The 5,651-nt window shown below is 36.2% G+C and overlaps 1 long non-coding RNA gene across 1 annotated transcript in view; it reads right to left on the reverse strand.

Annotated features, from left to right (window-relative positions):
• LOC136878826 (uncharacterized) overlaps window positions 1-2,220 on the reverse strand; it is a 90,884-nt gene extending 88,664 nt beyond the window's left edge. Inside the window, exon 1 of the long non-coding RNA XR_010860846.1 lies at window positions 2,110-2,220. This is a non-coding gene — a long non-coding RNA (uncharacterized lncRNA). The remainder of the gene's footprint in view (window positions 1-2,109) is intronic.
• Between the last annotated feature and the right edge of the window lie 3,431 nt (window positions 2,221-5,651).

Here is a 5,651-nt window from a genome sequence, read left to right on the forward strand (position 1 = left end):
AGGGGGAGTTTACTTCAGATTTAAACACACATGATGAAATAGTTTACTTGCAGGAAACTAAAGATTAACATTACATATCAGTCAGGACGAAAGGAATCTGCATTAATTTTTTTTTTAACTTCATGCATAGCACCGGCACGGCACAGATCGGTTTTCGTTCTCTGTACATCACGTTCTCGCTCTCTATCGGCAAAACTTCGCACTGCAGTACTCACGCGCTACCTCGCGGGATAACCTTGAACTAGCTGCAGTGCAATGTTTCGTTAACACGTGCCAACAACCGGAAAAAGGTCATCAACCTGTCTGGCTGCTCGACATGACCGGGCTGCTTTTTTTTTTTTACTCTTCCTCACATCTCTAGAACACGCCCCTTTTCAAGGCAATCAAGTCATTTTTGTTTCGTAGAAATTATTATTTAAAAGTACATTGATCGCACAGGTAAATGCTCCCAACTCTATCGTGAAATAAAAAACAAACTTTAAAGGAGTCTCTCTCTAAAACGTTTCTTTGCGAGAAGGAAATGAAAATACAAACTTGTTCTATAAAATTCAAGCGCTGAACTGAACAGTGGTCATCATCTCAGAAAGCCGCGAAGGAAAGTATACGTGATTTAATACGAATTTTGGAGGCCAAGCACCAGTCATTCAGAATGTGGGCCACAGTAACAGAGGAGCCTGGAGAATGAACTTACGGACGTTGATAATCAGGAGGGGGGATCTGGGAGGAAATCATATTTAATGTAATTTCTTCAGCTGAGAAAGCTCCACCCGAATGACGAAACTACAACGCACATAAAACACTGCCAAATCGTTATTTCGTTTAGATTTCAACGCAAGTATTACAGGCATCGTAAGACAATGGAAACGTGAATGTGGAGAATATGTGATGATGCTTGTTGTTTAAAGGGGTCTAATATCTAAGGTTATCGGTCCCTAATATGGAGAATAAGGACTAAACTAAATATGATAGACGGAAGAATAAACGATACGTTAGAAGAAAACATAGCTAAACTAAAAGACGAGAGGAAGAATGAATGAAATCAATTTTCACCAAAATTGTTGAAATAAATAAATACCGGTACATTAGTATTCATCGACACAACTACAAAGAATCGTTGGCAGTGCAACAGTAAATCAAGCTGCCCGAGAGAAATTTCGGGTAAAATATTATATACTTCGATGAATAAAATATTGAAAACAACACACTAAAATTATTCTTATAACACAGATTCCAACAAAAATTATAATTTCTCTTTGAAAGATAACATTTATTCAAGTAAAAAGGTGAAAATTTCCTAACAGGAATTAAGAACCGTTTTCACGGTTTCTAAAGAAACATTTATACTAAAAAGCGAGAAAAAGCCATATTTGTGTATATATTACATTCGGCCACTTCATATTTATCGCGATTACAGGTACAAAAACCGACCATCTCTAATGATAAGCTCTCCATTCAGTGCACACATATTTAGGACAGTTTATACACTTAGACGAATAAAATATTGAAAACCTCACAGTAAAACTATTATTATCCTGCAGTCCTCATCACACATTTCTGAAAGAGAATTAACATAACATAAATAAGAGCACACATTTGATGAGCGGCCTGTGCTGGGAGATCCAGACAAGAGTCAAGGTCACTGCAAGCAGTCGGAGGGGGATGAGGGGATAGTGGATAGAGTGTGTATTCCAGTCTAGACATATTGGCAGCCCTACTTGCACATGCTTATTTGCAAACAGCAAGCCACTCTGAAACCTTATGGAAACTGAAGTTTAATCTAGATCTGATTAACATTTCCAAATACCCTTAGAAAGCAAGCCTAATTACCTAGAAATATCTCAACATTAGTCTATTCTGCAAACATTTTTGAACCTCTGCACAATTGATCTTTTATATCAATTAGTTTTCAACATGATTTATTTGACAGCTATGAAAATAAAATGTACACTTTTCATTTGAAGAACATCATTAGTCTAATTCACAGTTAAAGGAAGTAGGAGGTAAAACAAGCACATAGAAGGAGTTCCAGAACTATGTCACACCACAAGTATTACCATGGCAGACACTTAAATTAAATGAAGATACAGGAATTGCAAGTGTATCACTCACCACTGAAAGGCGTTGAAGTGAAAGTAGACTAGACCCTGGCCATAAAGGAAATTTGCATCCTTCCAATAGTCTGATCTCAGCCTGAAGAACTTTTGGTATGATGACATGGCTACAAATAAAATAGGGTACATTCAAGAAGTGCAATTCAATGTATTATGACTAGGATCAGGATTTTGATGATCTATAAATTATCAAAAAATGCCCTTTACATATGGCACCTATGACCTAAAAATCCTTCAAAAATTATAAAAAGCAACCTAAATATACATTCTTCAACTCAAAAGAGGTTGTGAACTTGGCATTAATTAGACTAGTAATTAATAATCATCATATTCATAACCAAATTCAAGTACCAACATAGAAGATTGTATACCATATTATTTATTTTGTCGCAATTTAATCTAAATGATTGCACAAATGTGAACTGATGTAGTTTCCAACAATTATTCCTAATCAGTTGTTACTTTTGATTTACTGAGTTGCAGTATACAATAAACACTTTAAAAAAAAACTGAAAGCCTGACTAATGTCAGCTAGAGTCTTGTATACAGAAAATGTCCTTTCTAACTCAACTGAAAACACCCAATATTGCAGGTCACTAATTCAATGTCACCTACTGCTTTGAGAGAGAATTGTTTCCTAAATAGAACACTGCATCTGGAGCATATCATTACAAATCTTTAACAAATAGGTGAATGGACTGGTCCATTACATAGAGGTGGACATTCAAGTGGAAATACTGAATGTGAAGAAAAAACCATTAAAATATATATGGAAATTTAAAAAATCCCATGGCATTAATGTGGATTTCTAAACAAAATTTGACTAAAATGCCCCAAATTAAAAAATGAACAAAAATGCTCTTACGAGAAATATGTCGTAATTGTTCGGTAGTGATTTAACATCGCACCAACAGACTGAAGGTTTTCAGTGATACAAGAATGGGAAAGTCTTAAAAATACTCCGTTTATCACAAAGCGTGTAAATACTTGTAAATAAAATGTTTGTGTGTTATAAAAAAAAAAGTAAGATGAATTTTCATCAAAATTGTAGCCCTAAATATGACATACACAGTATTACAATAAATACAGGTCTAGTGAAGGGTCCTCTGAGCTTCACATCATATTCCAACTTTTATATGAAAGAAATTGCCAGTGACACCATAATCTACTGATTGTCAAAATTGATACTTACTGAAATGCTACAAATTTTCTTCTTTGGGAATTAACACAGTTCTAAAGATATCTTCAGTTAATTTTAAATTTAAATCCTGCCCATTTTCATAGATCCAGAGTTTAGTCAGGGAAGGCATGGAAGATGATTAACTTCTACTCTATTTAGCAAAATATTTTAAAACTAAGAGCATCTTTGGGCGAAGAATATTTTGAATCAATAATTCAATGTTATTTGCTTTACGTCCCACTAACTACTTTTTAAGGTCTTCGGAGACGCCGAGGTGCCGGAATTTAGTCCCGCAGGAGTTCTTTCACGTGCCAGTAAATCTACCGACACGGGGCTGTCGTATTTGACCACCTTCAAATACCACCGGACTGAGCCAGGATCGAACCTGCCAAGTTGGGGTTAGAAAGCCAGCGCCTTAACAGTCTGAGCCACTCAGCCCGGCAAGAGAATATTTTGAAACAAAGGTTCTTGCTTCATACACTGAGACATCATTACTTTCTCATATTTACTGATCTCCATTTAGTATAATTATAAGGATTATATGATAATACAGGAATATGTTTTAAACCTTTGCAGCCGATCCAATAAAGGTCAAATGAAAAACAAGCAAGCTTGTAGCTTTGTGTCGACTGTTATCATGATAACAGCCAAGAGACATCCACAATTTTATGTGGAATCCGATCCACAGGGAGATGCCTTTTCTTTTTTTTTTTTAATTCCACATGCACTGGCTAGGAAGGTTGAATGATTTGCAAGGTATAAAAATGTGTAAGTGGGAATAGATGCTATGCAATGTTACTGAGGGTATCATGTTTTCCTTTATTACTTATTCAGTATGGCATCTTTCAACATTTCCTAAGGAAACCATTTTCCTACTTTTACTGGAATAAGGGGAGCAGTATGCATGAAAAATGAAAACTTGCTATTGCCTTTTCTACACATTTCTATAGTCTGTTATCAGGATAGATATTGGGCTGATAGTATTGGTATTCCATTTAAACACTGATAAATTACAAATACATTTTTCCAGTAATGTTCTAGACCAGGGGTTTCCAATGGGCAGCCCACAAGGCTTTTGTCTTGGCTTGAGAAGTCATTTAAAAAAATTACACTAATTCAATCTACAGTATGCATCATTCATTAAAATATAAATCGTTCACATTTTAGTGTCAAAAATTACATCAAAGTTTGGCAAGACACATAGTACACAGGTGAAAGTGTGTTCTTGCACAGTTAAGTAACCGCTACAGATTCACCTTCTAAGACCTGAAACCACAAATACTGAAGTGGACATTCCTGGTACAGTAAACGCAGCAGATCATTCCAAATTTCATACTGAATAAGGATACCTTACTGTGAAGAAGTTATTTTATGCCACAAGATTATTCATAAATATACAGTATATGCTAGTTTAGTGAAATATACCTTTAGTTTTCAATTTTAATTTGAAATAAAAATGGTTTTTTTCCTACTAACATAATAACTTTCTTCTATTATTACTAAAATTTTGTTAGTCTCAGGGAATGGTTCATGTTGAGGCCTTCGGTTCAGAGGGTCCTGGATTCGATTCCTGGCTGGGATTTTAATTGCATCTGATTAATTCTTCTGGCTCAGGGACTGGGTATTTATCCCAACACTTTCATCTTTATATTCATATTTTAAAGAAAAAAAAAACACACACACACACATTCTCTCTCTCTCTCTCTCTCTCTCTCTACACTACCAACCACCACAGAAACACGCAACAGTGATTACATCCCTCCATATAGGGTCGGGGTCAGACAGGGTGCCGGCCGTAAAACAGGGCCAAATCCACATATGACGCACAGTGCTCACCTGCGACCCCACAGGTGTGGTAAAAGTGGCAGAAGAAAAAGTCATAGGGAATCTGACTGTACATGATGAACGTAAAATAAATTACTACCGAGCTCGATAGCTGCAGTCGCTTAAGTGCGGCCAGTATCCAGTATTCGGGAGATAGTGGGTTCAAACCCCACTGTCGGCAGCCTTGAAGATGGTTTTCCGTGGTTTCCCATTTTCACGCCAGGCAAATGCTGGGGTTGTACCTTAATTAAGGCCATGGACGCTTCCTTCCCACTCCTACACCTTTCCTATCCAATCGTCACCATAAGACCTATCTGTCTCGATGCGACGTAAAGCAGCTTGAAAAAAGAAAATTACTTCCAAAAGTCTTCAATTGTGAAATTAAACTCTTTTCTGTTCACAATTTAGGCCTACCATTTTTTGTCATTAAAATATTAAATAATTTTTGTAGCCTCCCATTCAATTCCTGGATACAGTTGTGACCCTCTGGTCTTTATAAATTTGAAACCCATTTTAGACCATGAATATGGAATTTC

This window comes from Anabrus simplex, chromosome 8 (assembly GCF_040414725.1).
Source record: "Anabrus simplex isolate iqAnaSimp1 chromosome 8, ASM4041472v1, whole genome shotgun sequence".
In the NCBI taxonomy this organism is placed as follows: domain Eukaryota; kingdom Metazoa; phylum Arthropoda; class Insecta; order Orthoptera; family Tettigoniidae; genus Anabrus; species Anabrus simplex.